Source organism: Cherax quadricarinatus, chromosome 9 (assembly GCF_038502225.1).
Source record: "Cherax quadricarinatus isolate ZL_2023a chromosome 9, ASM3850222v1, whole genome shotgun sequence".
In the NCBI taxonomy this organism is placed as follows: Eukaryota; Metazoa; Arthropoda; class Malacostraca; order Decapoda; family Parastacidae; genus Cherax; species Cherax quadricarinatus.
The window spans coordinates 19129370-19150531 of NC_091300.1; the positions used below are offsets into that span (position 1 = coordinate 19129370).

Genomic DNA, 21162 nt, shown 5'->3' on the forward strand with positions numbered 1-21162 from the left:
TGCTGTTAACTGACTTATTTTCTATGGATAACATTGCTAAGTCAGAGATTCTGGATTGAATCATTGTGGACCGTAAATAGTTTTTATTCAACTTTAATTTCGAGAAACTCCTTTCACAAGAAGCCACAGCAACACACACAGTAAGGAACAACCTCAAGCAGAGTGTGAGAGTTGGAAGATATTCAATGAAATCCCATTCAGCTGTGAATGTTAGTGCATCCACTGCAGTCCAGTGCTTAACTTTTTCAAGATCAACATCTGCAGCCTGCAGGTGCTTCCTTAGTCTTGGTATTTCAAGCATGAGCTCATTCTTGCATATTTCAGTCAGCGATGAGTGATCATAGTGATGCCAGGTGGATTAAGAGTTTCTCCAAACTATCATAAATAAAATTATTGATTTATCGTAGTTTTTCATGTAGCGTCATTGATTTTCCCTATATAGGCCTATTTGTACTCTGTAATCATACAATAGGCTATATAGAAACAAAAGATTTTTCTCTTATGTTGCTGCAGTACTGTTTTGGGCATTAGGGTCACCCCTTGATGGTGTCACTTGGGGCTGCTCACGCCCCCCCTTACAACGCCACTGATTATCACCTATCCCAAGTTGGTTGTATTACCCATCTCAGGTTGGTATTGCTGCCTGTCTCAGGTTGGTATTGCTATCCATGTTGCAATTCCAGCATTCTTGGGATAGACCTGAAATAATTGTCAAATGTGCCATTTCTCAAGAGTACTGAAGTGCCTGATATAATTATAAAGGAGAGGGAGGGGGGTTTGAAGGGGCAGACCATCATATTTACTACAAACTTCAAATCCAAAGTACGTATACCTGGAGGGTATTTTGGAGGTCAACGCCCCTGTGGCCTGATCCATGACCAGACCTTGCAGTGGATCAGGGCCTGATCAACCAGGCTGTTACTGCTGGCTGCACACAGACTGACATACAAACCACAGCCTGGCTGATCAGGTACTGACTTTAGGTGCCTTTCCAGCTCCTGCTTCAAGACAGCCAGGGGTCTATTAGTAATCCATCTTATGTGCTAGGGGGCAGTTGAACAATCTTGGGCCCGACACTTCTTGTGTTATCTCTTAGCATATTCAAGGCGCCCTTGCTTTACATTAGGGGGATGTTTCACCACCTGCCGAATCTTTTGAAGTTAACAACTTCATCATAGATCTGTACCTTCAAAAGGGATGGGGGCATTGATGCCAGCAGAGGGATTTTGATCTAAGAAACTGGCACTACCCTCTTCTTCCTCAGATGAACTGAGATTACTTCCCATTCCCAAACCCCTGGAGCTGTGCCACCCTACAAATTTGGCACTGACCCTGTAATATGGTAATATCTCTATATTTCCTGCCTCTGCCTTCCTCAATGTATTCTTGTTTTACCCACAAACTTCTCATCCATGTCAGTTCCTTGTAGGGAAGAGGAGGCTGGAGGCAGTGTTGTCATGTCTGAGGGCAGTGTGTGGTGTGAATATTATGCAGAGAATTTATAATGTGAGGATTAAAAGAAAGTGTAGGATTACTAAAAGTATTATCCAGAGGGTTAAAGAAGGATTAGAGGTGGTTTGGACAGATGGGATGGAGAAAAATAGGATGACTTGGAGGATGTATAAATCTGTAGCGGAGGGAAGGAAAGGTAGGGGTCATCATATGAAAAGTTGGATGGCAGGGGTAAAGGAGGTTTTGTGCGAGGCTTGGACATTCAACAAGTGTGTGAGCATTAGGAGTGGAGGCAATTGGTTTTTATGGTGTGCAGTTGGAGTGTGAGCAAGGTAGCATTATGAAGGATTCAGGGAAACCAGTTAGCTAGATTTGAGTCCTGGAGGTGGGAAGTACAGTGCCTGGACTATGAAGGAGGGGTAGGGATATTGGAGTTTGAAGGGGTATCTGGCAAGATGGTGATGTAGTGAGTGATGGTGAAAGTTTCTTCTTTTTTGGGCTACCCTACTTCAGTGGAGCATGGGCAATGTTAAAAAAATTATGTACAAACAAAACAAAAGTTTATTTCTTTGCAAAGGTTACAATGTGTGTGTACATTTCGTAATATGATTGGTACGAAGAAAACCACTATCGTGCTGAGACATTTCGGGCAGACTTAACCTAATACTTAAAGACTACTTAAGTCTAGACAGGTAAAGAGTGGTAGATTACAAACATTCAATACTATTTTACTCTCTTATTAATAGGAGATAGTACTGTATTATCATTATTATTGGCAAGTTGATTGGGTTTAAAGCCTGTTGACTAAAGGATGGTTAGTAAGGCTGCATGTAACATTCCTCACCAGTCTAGGATATTTAACCCATTAAATAGGAATTAAAGTAAAATCAGTATACATACAGCAAGACGTGCACCTCTTAGTATATATAAAATTGTATTAATATATTTCAAGGTAATTGCCAAACCTGTATGCCACACCTTTATTTTTACAATGATTAAATTCTTCTAGTTCATTAAGCACATTTTTTTATTATACTAACATTAATACAACTGTATACAAGAGTGCGTATTATTATTAATATACTGTTGATGGCTGTGTGAGCTCTTAATTAATACACCTCAAGGTGGTGTTTAACATTTTCACTATGGAAGCAAGATATGTGTAATCCAACATTCCAGATTATAATAATACTCATAGATAAGCAATTGAAACCTATGTCACACAGCACATATGTCACACATAGGAGGTAATCAGGTTTGACACAAAAAAGGGAAGGGTAGCTCAAATTCCTTGGATGAAGTGCCAGCATCAAGCAGCACATTGGAAAGGAATCTTATAGGAGTCAGGAATCGCGGGAAGAACTAAAAGCCATAAATGAAATCGAAAGAAACCCAAAGTATTTCTTTTCTTATGCCAAATCAAAGTTGAGAACAACATCCAGTATTGGGCCCCTACTTAAACAAGATGGGTCTTACACAGATGACAGCAAGGAAATGAGTGAGCTACTCAAGTCCCAATATGACTCAGTTTTTAGCAAGCCACTAACCAGACTGAGAGTCGAAGATCTAAATGAATTTTTATGAGAGAGCCACAGAACTTGGTAAACACAAGCCTATCTGATGTTATCCTGACACCAAATGACTTCGAACAGGCAATAAATGTCATGCCCATGCACTCTGCCCCAGGGCCAGACTCATGGAACTTCGTGTTCATCAAGAATTGCAAGAAGCCCCTATCACATGCTTTTAACATCCTATAGAGAGGGAGAATGGACACTGGGGTCGTCCCACAGTTACTAAAAACAACAGACATAGCCCCACTCCACAAAGGGGGCAGTAAAGCAATAGCAAAGAACTACAGACCGATAGCATTAACATACCATATCATAAAAATCTTTGAAAGGGTCCTAAGAAGCAAGATTGCCACCCATCTAAATACCCATCAATTACACAACCCAGGGCAACGTGAGTTTAAAGCAGGTCGCTCCTGTCTGTCCCAACTACTGGACCACTACGACAAGGTCCTAGATGCACTAGAAGACAAAATGAATGCAGATGTAATATACACAGACTTTGCAAAAGCCTTTGACAAGTGTGACCATGGCTTAATAGCGCACAAAATGCGTGCTAAAGGAATAACAGGAAAAGTTGGTAGGTGGATCTATAACTTCCTCATAAATAGAACACAAAGAGTAGTAGTAAACAGAGTCAAGTCTGAGGCGGCTACAGTGAAAAGCTCTGTTCCGCAAGGCACAGTACTCGCTCCCATCTTGTTCCTCATCCTCATATCTGACATAGACAAGGATGTAAGCCACAGCACCGTGTCTTCCTTTGCAGATGACACCCGAATCTGCACGACAGTGTCTTCCATTGCAGACACTGCAAGGCTCCAGGTGGACATCAACCAAATCTTTCAATGGGCTGCAGAAAACAATATGAAGTTCAATGATGAGAAATTTCAATTACTCCGATATGGTAAACATCAGGAAATTAAAACTTCATCAGAGTATAAAACAAATTCCAGCCACACACTAGAGTGAAAAACTAACGTCAAAGACCTGGGAGTGATCGTGTCGGAGGATTTCGCCTTCAAGGACCATAACATTGTATCAATCGCATCTGCTAGAAAAATAAGAGGATGGATAATGAGAACCTTCAAAACTAGGGATGCCAAGCCCATGATGTCACTCTTCAGGTCACTTGTTCTATCTAGGCTGGAATATTGCTGCACACTAACAGCACCTTTCAAGGCAGGTGAAATTGCTGATCTAGAAAATGTACAGAGAACCTTCATGGCACGCACAACGGAGATAAGACACCTCAATTACTGGGAGCACTTAAAGTTCCTGAACTTGTACTCCCTGGAATGCAGGTGGGAGAGATACATGATTATATACACCTGGAAAATCCTAGAAGGACTAGTACCAAACTTCCACATGAAAATCACTCTCTCCGAAAGCAAAAGACTCGGCAGACGATGCAACATCCCCCCAATGAAAAGCAGGGGTGTCACTAGCACGCTAAGAGACAACACAATAAGTGTCAGGGGCCCAAGACTGTTCAACTGCCTCCCAGCATACATAAGGGGGATTACCAATAGACCCCTGGCTGTCTTCAAGCAGGCACTGGACAGGCACCTAAAGTCGGTACCTGACCAGCCGGGCTGTGGCTCGTACATTGGATTGCGTGCAGCCAGCAGTAACAGCCTGGTTGATCAGGCCCTGATCCACCATGATGCCTGGTCTCAGACCGGGCCGGGGGGCATTGACCCCCGGAACTCTCTCCAGGTAAACTGTCAAACAGCTACAAATATTAAATTAATTTGTGAGTGAAGGTTAAAAAGTAGAGAAAATTTAATTTATATATACCTTATTAATATCCATACTCAGCATTCTGAAATGCAGCCTGACTAAAAAATATTAAAGTAAAAGCAGACATCTCTATGCCAAAGTTGTGGCAGTTGTGCTTCTGACAGTTTATACAGTTAGAAAGGACAAAGCTATGGTTGTAACGATGCACATAAGTCCTGTTGACAAAGTGGTTGTGGAATGTAGTAAGCATTTTGAAAGTGATAACTAATAACAAATACAGGTTAATGTTGATTTGTACTAGGTATCACAGTCAACCTAGGTAGTAGGTTGGTAGACAGCAACTGCCCAGGGAGGTACTACCGTCCTGCCAAGTGAGTGTAAAACGAAAGCCTGTAATTGTTTTACATGATGGTATGATTGCTGGTGTCCTTTTTCTGTCTCATGAACATGCAAGATTTCAGGTACGTCTTGCTAATTCTACTTACACTTAGGTCACACTACACATACATGTACAAGCACATATATACACACCCCTCTGGGTTTTCTTCTATTTTCTTTCTAGTTCTTATTCTTGTTTATTTCCTCTTATCTCCATGGGGAAGTGGAACAGAATTCTTCCTCCGTAAGCCATGCGTGTTGTAAGAGGCGACTAAAATGCTGGGAGCAAGGGGCTAGAAACTTCTCCTGTATATATTACTAAATGTAAAAGGAGAAACTTTTGTTTTTCCTCTTGGGCCACCCCGCCTCAGTGGGATACGGCCGGTGTGTTGAAAGAAAAGAAAGATCACAGTCAAATGAACAAGTATATGATGCACTTATAAAATAATTTTATTAAAATAGCACAGGTCAAGTGTGCAAGACAAGCCAGGCCTAGATTCTCAAAAATTAAACTTCCATATACCTTTGGCATCAGATAATGATCCCATTACATCCTGACTGATAAGTACAGGATCCTTAAATTTAAGGATTCATTTCCTAGATACTAAGTTTAGTGATAAAATACCAAAGGATTATTTCCCAGAAGGCAGTTTCACTCTCCAGTCCGTCAACACAATGCACAAACAAGACCTGTTTTAATGCATTAGTAATTTGCTCTAATCACATCTACATCCTGATTTTCGAAGGCAATAAACTGGGTGGAGGAGGAGCAGAATTTGTTCACATACTTTTTTCACTTCATTCACAGAAATTGGCTATCCACTGCTGCCTCCACTTCACATGTCCCCAAATGGCTGACACTGATGTTTGCTTTTATGCCTACAAAAGAGCAAATGTGCCCCTGGATTTCTTGTCTGCCCCTGCCTTGCTTCAACATGACCAAGTCACAATTGCTTCACACTTCACAACAATCTTGACACTCGAGCCAAACGTGGTAACCTGTAATTAGTGAAATTGTGTGAAAGAATTTATTTTTAAATTAGGCGATGAAAGAGCTGTTCATGAAACTAAGAAAATTCCTTAACTTTCAGTAAGCCAACAAGATAATTACACTGTAAAAATCTTCCTACAGGAATACAGACAACTGTAAAAAAAATTGCAATTTATTTAGATTTTAACCCTTAAACTGTCCAGACAGATCTACGTTCACATGCGTAGTGCTCCAAAAGTAGATCTACGTTTTTTAGCATATTTTCAAATATAACAAAAAAAAAAAAAATGTAGATCAAATTTTTTTTTACATGATTTCAAATGTAAAAAAAGAAAAAGAAGCTCTACGTTTTTTACATACTTTCAAATGTTGAAAAAATGTAGATCTACGTTTGGACAGTTTTAGGGTTAATGCTAGCTACTACTAGTAATGCTATAGTAGTTGTGTAGGTCATTCAGAACTCATAGCAATAAAAATTTAAATACCAAATGTTGGCTAGGAGAGAAGCACTGTATTACTTATGGGTTTAGTGCTCATGCTGATTATAATAATACTATTAATGATTGGTCAGGGAGGTATAACATCTTTTAGGAGTGATGAAGAGTAGGATGTGAGTGTGGGGGGGGAGGTGCATGTGGCACTGGGAAGAATGAAAGAGGGTAAAGCAGCTGGAACTGATGGGATCATGGCAGAAATGTTAAAAGCAGGTGGGGATGTAGTTTTGGAGTGGTTGGTACTTTTGTTCAATAAATGTATGAAAGAGGGGAGGGTACCTAGGGATTGGCAGAAAGTGTATAGTTCCTTTAAAGGAGGGGACAAAAGACCATAAAAAATATAAGGGAATAAGTTATTATTGGTGCAATTATTTAATAAATGTATGGAAGAGGGTAAGGTACCTAGGGATTGGCAGAGAGCATGCATAGTTCCTTTGTATAAAGGCAAAGGGGACAAAAGAGAGTGCAAAAATTATAGGGGGATAAGTCTGTTGAGTATACCTGGTAAAGTGTATGGTAGAGTTATTATTGAATGAATTAAGAGTAAGACGCAGAATAGGATAGCAGATGAATAAGGAGGCTTTAGGAAAGGTAGAGGGTGTGTGGACCAGGTGTTTACAGTGAAACATATAAGTGAACAGTATTTAGATAAGGCTAAAGAGGTTTTTGTGGCATTTATGGATTTGGAAAAGGCATATGACAGGGTGGATAGGGGGGCAATGTGGCAGATGTTGCAGGTGTATGGTGTAGGAGGTAGGTTACTGAAAGCAGTGAAGAGTTTTTACGAGGATAGTGAGGCTCAAGTTAGAGTATGTAGGAAAGAGGGAGATTATTTCCCAGTAAAAGTAGGCCTTAGACAAGGATGTGTGATGTCACCGTGGTTGTTTAATGTATTTATAGATGGGGTTGTAAGAGAAGTAAATGCGAGGGTCTTGGCAAGAGGCGTCGAGTTAAAAGATAAAGAATCACACAAAGTGGGAGTTGTCATAGTTGCTCTTTGCTGATGACACTGTGCTCTTGGGAGATTCTGAAGAGAAGTTGCAGAGGTTGGTGGATGAATTTGGTAGGGTATGCAAAAGAAGAAAATTAAAAGTGAATACAGGAAAGAGTAAGGTTATGAGGATAACAAAAAGATTAGGTGATGAAAGATTGGATATCAGATTGGAGGGAGAGAGTACGGAGGAGGTGAATGTATTCAGATATTTGGGAGTGGACGTGTCAGCGGATGGGTCTATGAGAGATGAGGTGAATCATAGAATTGATGAGGGGAAAAGGGCGAGCGGTGCACTTAGGAGTCTGTGGAGACAAAGAACTTTGTCCTTGGAGGCAAAGAGGGGAATGTATGAGAGTATAGTTTTACCAATGCTCTTATATGGGTGTGAAGCATGGGTGATGAATGTTGCAGCGAGGAGAAGGCTGGAGGCAATGGAGATGTCATGTCTGAGGGCAATGTGTGGTGTGAATATAATGCAGAGAATTCGTAGTTTGGAAGTTAGGAGGAGGTGCGGGATTACCAAAACTGTTGTCCAGAGGGCTGAGGAAGGGTTGTTGAGGTGGTTTGGACATGTAGAGAGAATGGAGCCAAACAGAATGACTTCAAGAGTGTATCAGTCTGTAGTGGAAGGAAGGCAGGGTAGGGGTCGGCCTAGGAAAGGTTGGAGGGAGGGGGTAAAGGAGGTTTTGTGTGCGAGGGGCTTGGACTTCCAGCAGGCATGCGTGAGCGTGTTTGATAGGAGTGAATGAAGACAAATGGTTTTTAATACTTGACGTGCTGTTGGAGTGTGAGCAAAGTAACATTTATGAAGGGATTCAGGGAAACCGGCAGGCTGGACTTGAGTCCTGGAGATGGGAAATACAGTGCCTGCACTCTGAAGGAGGGGTGTTAATGTTGCAGTTTAAAAACTATAGTGTAAAGCACCCTTCTGGCAAGACAGTGATGGAGAGAATGATGGTGAAAGTTTTTCTTTTTCAGGCCACCCTGCCTTGGTGGGAATCGGCCAGTGTTAATAAATTAATAAATAATAAGTTTACAGAGTATACCAGGTAAAGTGTATGGGTTATTAATGAAAGAATTGGAGGCAAAACAGATAGCAGGACTGCAGATCAACAAGGAGGCTTTAGAATGGGTAGGAGATGTATAAACCAAGTGTTTGCATTGAAACATAAGTGAACATTATCTGGATAAAGGTAGGGAAATTTTCACTGCATTTATGGATTTAGAAAAGGCATACGATAGGGTGGATAGGAAAGCAATGTGGGATATGTTGCAAGAGTATGGTATAGACAGTAAGTTACTAAATGCTGTAGTTTTTATGAAGACAGTGAGGCTCAGGTTACAGTGTGTAGGAGAGAGGGAGATTACTTTCTAGTAATTCTAGTAATGTGTAATGTCACCATGGTTGTTTAACATACTGTATTTATAGATGGGGTTGTAAAAGAAGTAAATGCCAGGGCGTTGGGGAGAGGGGCGGGATTAAATTATGGGAAATTTAATACAAAATGGGAGTTGACACATTACCTTTTGCTGATGATACTGTGCTTTTGGGAGATTCTAAAGAGAAATTGCAAGTGTTAGTGGATGAGTTCAGGAGGGTGTGTAAAGGAAGAAAAACTGAAAGTGAACAAAGGTGATGAGGATATCAAATGAGTTAGGTAAAGAAAAATTGGATATCACATTGGAGGGAGGGAGTATGGAAGAAGTGAATGTTTTCAGATATTTGGGAGTAGACTTGTCAGCAGATGGGTTTATAAAGGATGAAGTGGACCATAGAATTGATGAAAGAAAAAAGATGGATTGTGTATTAAGGTATCTGTGGAGACAATATTATCCATGTAGGCAAAGAAGGGAATGTATGAGAGTACAGTGGTACCAACATTCTTATATGGGTGTGAAGCATGGGTTGTAAATGTTGCAACGAGGAGGAGGTTGGAGGCAGTGGAGATGTCGTGTCTAAAGGCAATGTGTGGTGTAAATATTATGCAGAGAATTAGTAGTGTGAAAATTAGGAAGTGTGGAGTTACCAAAAGTATTATTCAGAGGGCTGAGGAGGGGTTGTTGAGGTGGTTTGGTCATTTAGAGAGGACTGAGCAAAATAGGATAAACTAGAGGATGTATAAATCTGTAGTGGAGGGGAGGAGGGGTAGGGGGTCATCCTAGGAAAGGATGGAGGGAGGGGGTAAATGAGTGTAACGGGTCTGGATACACAGCAGGCATGTGTGAGCGTATGTGAGATTGGAGTGAATGAAGACTACTGGTTTTTGGGACTTGATGAGCTGTTGGAGTATGAGCAGGTAATATTTTGTGAAGGGATTCAGGGAAACCCGTTAGCCGGACTTCGAGTTCTAGAGGTGGGAAGTACAATGCCTGCACTTTAAAGGAGGGATTTGGGATATGTGCTGTCTGTGGTGACATCCGAACTGTCGTATCTGTGTGCCCCTGCAAAGACTGATTATGTGTGAATGATGGTGAAGTGTTGAATGATGGCAAAAGTGTTTATTTTGGGTCACCCTGCCTCAGTGGGAGATGGCCAGTGTGTTGAAAATTAATGACTAGTAAATAGACGAGTATATAGGCTTGTAATATGAAGCCTATGATCACTTCTCTCCACTACAGTGTTGTCTAAACATCTATGACTATGCTCATCCTCTCTACTTTTCATTTCGTGTTGTGTTTTCCCCTTGTCTATTCTATGGTTTGCCTCATCTTGCAAAGATGAAGTGAACTACAGACCTTTATATTGACAATGCTACTCCAAAATATATGAATACATTTACTTCCTCTATTCTTTCCACCCTGATATCCAGTCTTATATTGCCTAATTATTGAGTAGGGGTCGGCCTAGGAAAGGTTGGAGGGAGGGGGTAAAGGAGGTTTTGTGTGCGAGGGGCTTGGACTTCCAGCAGGCATGCATGAGCGTGTTTGATAGGAGTGAATGGAGACAAATGGTTTTTAATACTTGATGTGCTGTTGGAGTGTGAGCAAAGTAACATTTATGAAGGGGTTCAGGGAAACCGGCAGGCCGGACTTGAGTCCTGGAGATGGGAAGTACAGTGCCTGCACTCTGAAGGAGGGGTGTTAATGTTGCAGTTTAAAAACTGTAGTGTAAAGCACCCTTCTGGCAAGACAGTGATGGAGTGAATGATGGTGAAAGTTTTTCTTTTTCAGGCCACCCTGCCTTGGTGGGAATCGGTCAGTGTGATAATAATAAAAAAAATATTGATACTCGCCTTGCTCTTTCCTATGTTCACTATTAACTTCATTTATTTTTTTGGCATACCATCCCAAATTCATCCACTAACCTATGCAACCTCTCTTCAGAATCTCCCAAAAGAACCATATCATTGGCAAACTGCAACTGTGACAACTTTCACTTTCTATAGGATTTATCTTTTAATCCTAGACCCTGGCATTCACTTTTACAAGCTCTTCTATAAATGTAAACCATGGTGATATCACACATCCCTGTCTAAGGCTTACTTTTCAATGGTGTCATCACAAATTTCTGTATAATGCCTACTTTTATTGGAAAATAATCCCCGTCTTCACCTATCTGCACTCATGGGCTCCAGCATCTAATCTATTCACATCTGAAAACTCTAGGCCATTTTCCATTCTCACCTGTGGGCTTAGCAAATGTCCATCTGCATCTGTGGGACCAAGTAGTATCCATATGCCCCTGGGCTCTGATACATTGTTCATTCACATCTGTTGACCCCAGCACATCTATCTACATCCTGTAAGCCTCAACTCTGCATCCAGTCATGCTTAAGTGCAACATCCAGCTGCAATTCTGAGCCCTAGTGCAATGCTCTAGTTGAACCAGTATTCAATCATCTTGTGGGCCTCTATGCACATTGCTTAACCAATTTTAGCTTTGATCAGTGATAAATATGGGCATCAGCACAATCTCTGACCATCTTAATTCAATTTCTATGGCAATACTGATGCATCCTTCATGTTGTTTGGGTTGTCAGCGTATACTCGTACTCTATCTCTCCATCTATGGATCCAAGTTTTCAAACCTAAAAGGAACACATTCATTCAAATCAGTATTTAAAACATGCAACCAGAGTATATATAATAAAAATATATGCCTATATTAATTTACAACAAACAGATGGAAACTCAAAACATTCAGTACTCTATAATAAAAATTACTGTCTTTGTAATTTACAATACAATAACCAAGCCTATAAAAGTCTCTAATCTATTATTTCAAGCAGTAGTAGAAAAAATGCAACCAAATTGCTGTATCTTTAAACAGCTCCTAAAACTTAAATATTTCATGAAACAATATAAAGTAATAAAATTGGAAGTGTACATATATCCTTGGGAAATATACATATTACTGTTCAATTTATGTATAACATGAAATAAAAATAAAAAAGTTTAATCTTCAATATGTACAAGAAAATTAGTCTACAAACCTTTAATAATTGTTTCTTCAAAACAATAATAGAAACCAGTTATTAAACCAGTGTACATATAACCTTAATAAAATATACATATTGTAGTTGCATATAATGAAATTTCATTAAATTAAAAAAAAAAAAATTGAGACCAGAGTACCACCACCAGTAATCACTTCTGATACACCTCTGACCTGCAATAACACCTAAAAGCTTCCAGCATTGTGGATCAATCACAAAGCTGTTTTCATCAGGGGCGTATATTTTGTGTACTAGGTGAGCGCTGCACGCCCACCAAAGATGATAAATTCATCATAAATATTAAGCTCACTCAAAAATATAATCATGGATCATAATGGGAAACTAATTTTTCTGTCCCCTGTTATGAAATATTGTGACAGCTGTTCTAAGATATCACTGCACACTCCACAGTTAGATGTATCAGGAACAGAGCACACCCTATGATAACCCACCATACGCCACTGGTTTTCTTATGCATCAATGGGTACTAGCACATTGTCCAGCCACACCTATAAGCCTTAGCTCATCCATCAAAGTGGAAGTGGATCATCCAGCTGTATCCCAGCACAGCAGTAACTCACTGGCTCCCATCAGAGTATTCAGTCAATCCCAGGAAAGCACTCAACCATTTTGTTGGCCTCAGAGCAGCATTCAACCATACTTTGGCCAGCCACAAATATGGGCTTCAGCATAATCTTTGACCTTCCTACTTAACTTTTAACAATACCAGGTTCTGAAGCAGCCTTTATGTCACACAGTTTGTCTCCATATACTGTCACTCCAGCTACTGACCCAAATTGGCAAACCTACAAGGAACATAACCAGTGACACCCAGTTTAGAAATTTATATATGTGTATACACACAAAATACATAATTACTTTTTGTATCAGAAGTGTTGGCATAACTGTATTCAAAATCCATTTCATTTCATGTTCTCTTAGTCAATATCAACCTTTTCATATGAAGAAAGTATCTTTGGATGATGCAATATCCTTGCAGGAGACAATCAAGATCACAAAATTTTCTTGCACAACAGTCAAATACTATAACGACTTCTGAAGAAGTAAGGCAGCACCATTTCCTAGTCAACTGTCAGTGATGCAGTATTTTAAATGACTAATTAGATGTGCTGCAGAATGCATCCAGTCACAGTCCTTCAAATGTGAATAGTTCATGTTAATATTTTTAAAAAATTTCATACCAATAAGTAAAATTTGCAAGAAAAATATATAATACTGTATATACAGTATTAATATTAACGCTCAGTTTAATATACAGCAAATAGATGAAAATTTACCTAAAAACTATTCTGAACTGTATAATAACAAAAAATATGCATAATAATTGAAAAAGATCATTTGTATTATTTATAAATACAATACAATATTAATGTCTGAATTAAAATTTATTACAAAGTTTGTGTAAAATAGATAATAATATTTGAATATACAGTATGACAACTGCTGACAAACATGTGAATGTCACAAAAAGACTAAGTCCTTGACATCAAAGTCACTCGCACAGTACCAGGATAATGAAGCTGTCTCTATAGTATGTAGTAGTAATTCAAGCTTGAGATCAGAAATACGGTGTCTAATACAAACTACTCCAGGCAAGTTAAAGAAAATATATCAGACAACCCAAAATTTCTCAAAACTTAAATCCTCATCAGTAATGAAGCCCTAAAGTAGCTACAGTGGACCCCCGCCTTACGAACGCATCACGTTACATTAAATCTGCCATACGAAGCATTTGAATGTAAAAATTTTGCCTCGCCTCATGATAAAAAGCCCGCCTCGCGTGATTTGTCCAGGACACGTCCCACACGTGGCTTCAGCTGCCCCGTGCGTGCCAGTGTTTACAAGCCAGCCAGTGTGGTCGCATCTAAGCATACATTGGGTGCATTTCATATTATCACAGTGTTTTTAGTGCTTGTAGCTGCAAAATAAGTCACAATGAGCCCCAAGAAAGCTTCTAGTGCCAACCCTGTGGCAAAAAGGGTGAAAATTACTATGGAAATGAAGAAAGAGATAATTGCTAAGTACGAAAGTGGAGTTCATATCTCGGAGCTGCCAGGTTGTATACCAGACCCCAATCAACCATCGCTGCTATCTTGGCCAACAAAACGGCAATCAAGGAAGCTGTTCTTGCAAAAGGTGCAAGTTTGTTTTTGAAACAGAGATCGCAAGTGATAGAAGATGTTGAGAGACTGTTATTGGTGTGGATAAATGAAAAGCAGATAGCAGGAGATAGCATTTCTCAAGCGATCATATGTGAAAAGGCTAGGAAGTTGCATGACGATTTAATTAGAAAAATGCTTGCAACTAGTGGTGATGTGAGTGAATTTAAGGCCAGCAAAGGTTGGTTTGAGAGATTTAAGAATCGTAGTGGCATACATAGTGTGATAAGGCATGGTGAGGCTGCCAGTTCGGACCAAAAAGCGGCTGAAAAATATGTGAAGGAATTCACGGAGTACATAGACAGTGAAGAACTGAAACTTGAACAAGTGTTTAATTGCAATGAAACAGGCCTGTTTTGGAAGAAATTGCCAAGCAGGACCTACAGTACTCAGGAGGAAAAGGCACTCCCAGGACATAAGCCTATGAAAGACAGGCTTACTCTTCTGAAATGTGCTAATGCTAGTGGTGATTGCAAAGTGAAGCCTTTATTGGTGTATCACTCTGAAACTCCCAGAGCGTTCAGGCAAAACAATGTCCTCAAGGCTAATTTGTGTGTGCTGTGGAGGGCAAACAGTAAGGCATGGGTCACTAGGGACTTTTTCTATGACTGGTTACACCATACATTTGCCCCCAATGTGAAAAATTACCTAATGGAAGAGAAATTGGACCTTAAGTGCCTCCTGGTATTAGACAATGCTCCTGGTCATCCTTCAGACTTGGCAGTGACTTTCTGGGGACAGGAGCTTCATTAAGGTCAAGTTTTTGCCTCCTAATACCACTGGCTCCTGCAGCCCATGGACCAGCAGGTCATTTCAAACTTCAAAAAACTCTACACAAAAGCTATGTTTCAAAAGTGCTTTGAAGTGACCTCAGACACTCGATTGACTCTATGAGAGTTTTGGAAAGATCACTTTAGTATCCTCAGTTGCGTAAACCTTATAGGTAAGGCTTGGGAGGGAGTGACTAAGAGGACCTTGAACTCTGCTTGGAAGAAACTGTGGCCAGAATGTGTAGAAGAAAGGGATTTTGAAGGGTTTGAGGCTAACCCTGAGAAGTGTATGCCAGTTGTGGAATCCATTGTGGCATTGGGTTGGAGGCTAGTGGGGAGGATGTAGAAGAGTTGGTGGAGGAGGACAATGAAGAACTAATCACTGATGAGCTGCAAGATCATCTTCAACAGCAAGAGGCCAGACCTGAGGAAACTGCTTCAGAGGATGGGAGAGAGAAATTGAGGAAGTTGCCTACTTCAAAGATTAAGGAAGTGTGTGCAAAGTGGGTTGAACTGCAAACCTTTGCGGATGAAAATCACCCTGACACAGCTACTGCAAGCTGTTTTGGCAACCTGTACAATGACAATGTTATGGCCCATTTTAGGAAAGTCTTAAAGGAATGGGAGGTACAGAGCTCTATGGACAGATTTGTTGTGCGACAGAGGTCCAGTGACTCTCAAGCTGGTCCTAGTGGCATTAAAAGAAGAAGGGAAGTAACCCCGGAAAAGGACTTGCTACCTCAAATCCTAATGGAAGGGGATTTCCCTTCTAAACAATAACAACATCCACACTCTCCCCTCCTCCCATCCCATCAATCATCACCAGATCTTCACTAAAGGTAAGTGTCATGTATTCTATTCTTAGTAGAGTAGTAATTGTGCATGTCTTCTTCAGTTTGTGTGTATTAAAATTAATATTTCATGTGGTAAAAAATTTTTTTTTCATACTTTGGGGTGTCTTGCACGGATTAATTTGATTTCCATTATTTCTTACGGGGAAAATTAATTCGCCTTATGATAATTTCGGCTTACGATGAGCTCTCAGGAACGGATTAATATCGTAAGGCGGGGGTCCACTGTACTGACAATCAATTGAGCATCACATGCTAGTAAACTCCAGAATGATAGCTCAGACCATTTATATGGAACTGATGATCTACATTTGTTAATCTGAGTTTAATATACCAAGATTTAGCATTGTAAATACCTGAATGTAAAATACTCCACTTATTACCACTTACCTGAGGAAAAAAATGATGAAACAGGAACTTAAACCTCCTCTGGTCACACAGCTGCCATAATGTTCAACATCTTTCATCTTAGTGTAATTAGTTGCTGCTCTCACCCTGGTGTAACTACTGTATTCTTAAGGGAGTTTCAAATGCTGCACCTATAAAGAATCCTCACACTTATGTATGCAGACTGATGTAACACAGATTCCTTGTTCAGCCAGTTTCAACTGTACATTATGGCAACCAACACTAATGCAACTGCAGCTGCCTGAGCGACTTATGGGGGTTACCTTACACATGGATTTACTAAGGATGTACTACTGGAGTTTACCTGGAGTTTACCTGGAGAGAGTTCCGGGGGTCAACGCCCCCGCGGCCCGGTCTGTGACCAGGCCTAGTGGTGGATCAGAGCCTGATCAACCAGGCTGTTGCTGCTGGCTGCACGCAAACCAACGTACGAGCCACAGCCCGGCTGGTCAGGAACCGACTTTAGGTGCTTGTCCAGTGCCAGCTTGAAGACTGCCAGGGGTCTGTTGGTAATCCCCCTTATGTATGCTGGGAGGCAGTTGAACAGTCTCGGGCCCCTGACACTTATTGTATGGTCTCTTAACATGCTAGTGACACCCCTGCTTTTCATTGGGGGGATGTTGCATCGTCTGCCAAGTCTTTTGCTTTCGTAGTGAGTGATTTTCGTGTGCAAGTTCGGTACTAGTCCCTCTACGATTTTCCAGGTGTATATAATCATGTATCTCTCCCGCCTGCGTTCCAGGGAATACAGGTTTAGGAACCTCAAGCGCTCCCAGTAATTGAGGTGTTTTATCTCCATTATGCGCGCCGTGAAGGTTCTCTGTACATTTTCTAGGTCAGCAATTTCACCTGCCTTGAAAGGTGCTGTTAGTGTGCAGCAATATTCCAGCCTAGATAGAACAAGTGACCTGAAGAGTGTCATCATGGGCTTGGCCTCCCTAGTTTTGAAGGTTCTCATTATCCATCCTGTCATTTTTCTAGCAGATGCGACTGATACAATGTTATGGTCCTTGAAGGTGAGATCCTCCGACATGATCACCCCCAGGTCTTTGATGTTTCACTCTATTTTGTGGCCAGAATTTGTTTTGTACTCTGATGAAGATTTAATTTCCTCGTGTTTACCATATCTGAGTAATTGAAATTTCTCATCGTTGAACTTCATATTGTTTTCTGCAGCCCACTGAAAGATTTGGTTGATGTCCGCCTGGAGCCTTGCAGTGTCTGCAATGGAAGACACTGTCATGCAGATTCGGGTGTCATCTGCAAAGGAAGACACGGTGCTGTGGCTGACATCCTTGTCTATGTCAGATATGAGGATAAGGAACAAGATGGGAGCGAGTACTGTGCCTTGTGGAACAGAGCTTTTCACCGTAGCTGCCTCGGACTTCACTCTGTTGATGACTACTCTCTGTGTTCTGTTAGTGAGGAAATTATAGATCCATCGACCTACTTTTCCTGTTATTCCTTTAGCACGCATTTTGTGCGCTATTACGCCATGGTCACACTTGTCGAAGGCTTTTGCAAAGTCTGTATATATTACATCTGCATTCTTTTTATCTTCTAGTGCATTTAGGACCTTGTCGTAGTGATCCAATAGTTGAGACAGACAGGAGCGACCTGTTCTAAACCCATGTTGCCCTGGGTTGTGTAACTGATGGGTTTCTAGATGGGTGGTGATCTTGCTTCTTAGGACCCTTTCAAAGATTTTTATGATATGGGATGTTAATGCTATCGGTCTGTAGTTCTTTGCTGTTGCTTTACTGCCCCCTTTGTGGAGTGGGGCTATGTCTGTTGTTTTTAGTAACTGTGGGACGACCCCCGTGTCCATGCTCCCTCTCCATAGGATGGAAAAGGCTCGTGATAGGGGCTTCTTGCAGTTCTTGATGAACACGGAGTTCCATGAGTCTGGCCCTGGGGCAGAGTGCATGGGCATGTCATTTATCGCCTGTTCGAAGTCATTTGGCGTCAGGATAACATCGGATAGGCTTGTGTTAACCAAATTTTGTGGCTCTCTCATAAAAAATTCATTTTGATCTTCGACTCTCAGTCTGGTTAGCGGCTTGCTAAAAACTGAGTCATATTGGGACTTGAGTAGCTCACTCATTTCCTTGCTGTCATCTGTGTAGGACCCATCTTGTTTAAGTAGGGGCCCAATACTGGATGTTGTTCTCGACTTTGATTTGGCATAGGAGAAGAAATACTTTGGGTTTCTTTCGATTTCATTTATGGCTTTTAGTTCTTCCCGCGATTCCTGACTTCTATAAGATTCCTTTAGCTTAAGTTCGATGCTTGCTATTCCTCTGACCAGTGTCTCCCTGCGCATTTCAGATATATTGACCTCTTTTAGCAGCTCTGTTATTCTTTTCCATCGCCTGTAAAGGGAGCGCCTGTCTCTTTCTATTTTACATCTACTCCTCTTTTTCTTAGAGGAATAAGCCTTGTGCATACATCGAGTGCCACCAAGTTAATCTGTTCTAGGCATAAGTTGGGGTCTGTGTTGCTTAGTATATCTTCCCAGCTTATATCGGTTAGGACTTGGTTTACTTGGTCCCACTTTATGTTTTTGTTATTGAAGTTGAATTTGGTGAATGCTCCCTCGTGACTAGTCTCATTATGTCGGTCTGGGGCTCCACGCGTACATGTCTGAACCTCAATTATGTTGTGATCTGAGTATATTGTTTTTGATATGGTGACATTTCTTATCAGATCATCATTGTTAGTGAAGATGAGGTCTAGTGTATTCTCCAGTCTAGTAGGCTCTATTATTTGCTGGTTTAAATTGAATTTTGTGCAGAGATTTAAAAGCTCATGTGAGTGTGAGTTTTCATCAGAGCTGCCTCCTGGTGTTATTACTGCAACAATATTATTTGCTATATTCCTCCATTTTAGGTGCCTTAAGTTGAAATCCCCCAGGAGCAAGATGTTGGGTGCAGGAGCTGGATGATTTTCCAGACAGTGGTCAATTTTTAGCAGCTGTTCCTGGAATTGCTGGGATGTTGCATCCGGAGGCTTGTAGACTACCACAATGACTAGGTTTTGGTTCTCGACCTTTACTGCTAAAACTTCCACTACATCATTTGAGGCATTTAGCAGTTCTGTGCAAACAAGTGACTCTGCAATGTACAGGCCAACCCCCCCCCCCCCCTTTTGCCTGTTCACTCTGTCACATCTGTATAGGTTGTAACCAGGGATTCATATTTCGTTGTCCAAGTGATCCTTTATGTGGGTCTCAGTGAAAGCCGCGAACATTGCCTTTGCCTCTGCAAGCAGTCCACGGATGAAAGGTATTTTGTTGTTTGTTGCTGGCTTTAGACCCTGTATATTTGAAAAGAAGAATGTCATCGGACTGGTGGTATTTTTGGTACTGGGGGGGGGGATTTTTTTCCGGCATTAGTATCTGTATCTGTTGGTTTGGAGTGGATGACATCGACTGTGGTTCCACTCCAGGAATGACTGGATTTGGTGTACGATTTCTGCCATTTCCTGCCAGTTTTTTTTCCTTCCTGGCACTAAAAAACCTCTCCCTCTTGAGTGGCTGTGGCTACCCAGGTTTTCCCATGGCCTGGATGTTTTGTATCTTTTTGTACCCTTTAGGTGGTGTGCCTGGCAATTTAAGTTATAGCACAGTCTTTCCTGTACTAAAGAGGTACACATTTCATGGTGAAAAAGCTTACAGGAAGGGAGTTTGCATTTTCCTGTTGTCATATGGGCATGGCATTTTCTAGGGTGGTCATAGTTGCACGTCCCGTCTGTTTTTCCAGATTTCCCACGTCTGCAGATACCAAGTGCATAGTATGTGCACAGGCTTGGTTTCCGTTTGCCTTGGGTTTCTGTGACTGTATTCCCTGTTGGTGCATGTTTACCTGTCTTATTCCTATCCTCCCTAGCACCAACAATGGAGCTCCCACCAGTTGTTTTTGGTAATATATCCTCACTATTGCTAGTGGAGTCCTCTTGTTTGCTATTTCCTGTGGTATTTCTAGTTTGCAATATTGGTTTTATCTTATCTTTGACTACACTTGTTTCCCCACTACGGCTCCTGTCCCCTATGAGGTCATTTATATGTATTCCTTCCTGCGTATAATTCCCGACTACCTGGACAAAATCTCCAGCTTCACCATTACTGTCTCCCAGGACAGCACCTCCAGCTTCACCATTACTGTCTCCCAGGACAGCACATCCAGCTTCACCATTACTGTCTCCCAGGACAGCACCTCCAGCTTCACCATTACTGTCTCCCAGGACAGCACTATCAGCCCCACATTTACTGACTACCAGGACATCACCTCCAGCCTTACAGTTTCTGACTACATGGCCAGTATCAAGGGCAGTACCATTCAGCCCAGACTTTTTATGTTCCCATCTGTTGTAGAAAGCTTCCAGGTTGTCTATGAAAGCAGCTTTGATGTTATCCTCTTTTAATACCCTTGTGATTTTAGTCCACAGATTTTCCTCATTTGGGCATACCCAAAAACACTTCCCTGTTTTAATACTGCTTGTAGCTAGTTCTTGGATATCTGCACAAGGGGCGTGACACCAATTTCCACAAAAATTACAATTTATCCATGTGGAAGCCCGTTTGTTTGATTGACTGCAGACTATACAGAGCTTCATAATGATTTGAATGGTTGATTTACTGTAATTCTACTAGCAACCTCTTGAATACTCTATTAATAACCTCCTTAAATGAAGCTCTAGCTATTTGTATTTCTATTTCTAACTGTACTTGTATATTGGACAGCTTACCTGGACGTGTACCGTGTACGTTCCTGATTTATATTTATTGTTTGTGTTTGATAAGGGCGCCTACAACCCCATCCGTTTACAGTCTGCTTTATTGTCCAATGAATCCGTTTGAAACCAGTCAAGGGTTCGGACCATCAAGGGTTCGGACCAG

General features: G+C 41.1%; 1 long non-coding RNA gene across 3 annotated transcripts; it reads right to left on the bottom strand.

Moving 5' to 3' along the window:
- Positions 1–1999: 1999 nt before the first annotated feature.
- On the bottom strand, positions 2000–21110 carry LOC138852466 (uncharacterized). Of its 3 annotated transcripts, XR_011391769.1 has the most exons (5): positions 21012–21100; positions 16248–16396; positions 12936–13211; positions 11245–11648; positions 2000–6140 (listed from the first exon to the last, which is right to left on the bottom strand). It is a non-coding gene; the product is annotated as an uncharacterized lncRNA (long non-coding RNA). The 3 variants fall into 3 exon arrangements; XR_011391768.1 differs by lacking the exon at positions 16248–16396 and having other exon boundaries at positions 21012–21110; XR_011391770.1 differs by lacking the exon at positions 16248–16396 and having other exon boundaries at positions 12936–13146; positions 21012–21083.
- Positions 21111–21162: the final 52 nt, after the last annotated feature.